Genomic DNA, 675 nt, shown 5'->3' with positions numbered 1-675 from the left:
TTGTCTAATGAATCAACAACTATTAGGATGTGTGCATCAGAAGTACGAAGAACCAGTACTAAGGGGGGAGTCTTCCTTTGATAAGAGATGACATCCTCCTACATTATCGTACTACTACAGATTAGTTCTAGTGTGCAATTGGGTGGACATGGGTTCGATTCCCAGAAATGACAATTTTCCAACCGACCGAAAATTAAGTCAGGTAAGGAAGTTGACCCCTGAAAAGAAAGGGGTGCCTTCCCCCCTCGGAATAGGAAGTCCCCTTACAAGTTAGACACCTACCAAAAGAAGATGTGAATCGTCGAATAGGAGTTGTTGGACAAGGATTGGAATCGGATTTAGATTTGTCCTAAAGAATTAGGTTGAACCAATTAGGATGTTGGATATGAATTGGACAACCAACTAGACTCCTTCCATGGACAAGGATGAACAAGGAAGTCCATCTTGGAAGGGGTTGATTGACCCACCTTGGAATGTGATTAAACAACCACCATCTTCGAATATTAGAATTAACCTAAGTTAGACAACCTATATTTTCTGAATTGACCCCTTATTTTAGTAGCGTCTGCCACTTGAAAGGGTTTATACAGTCATTAGGGGAGGGGGTGGCCATTAGAAGGAAGAGTAACCCCCCTTTGGAAGTTGAACAACAACATTAGACAACACTTCGGATCC

The sequence above is a fragment of the Plasmodium inui genome, assembly GCF_000524495.1.
Source record: "Plasmodium inui San Antonio 1 unplaced genomic scaffold supercont1.119, whole genome shotgun sequence".
Lineage (NCBI taxonomy): Eukaryota > Apicomplexa > Aconoidasida > Haemosporida > Plasmodiidae > Plasmodium > Plasmodium inui.
Note: the sequence above shows the minus strand (reverse complement) of the source record.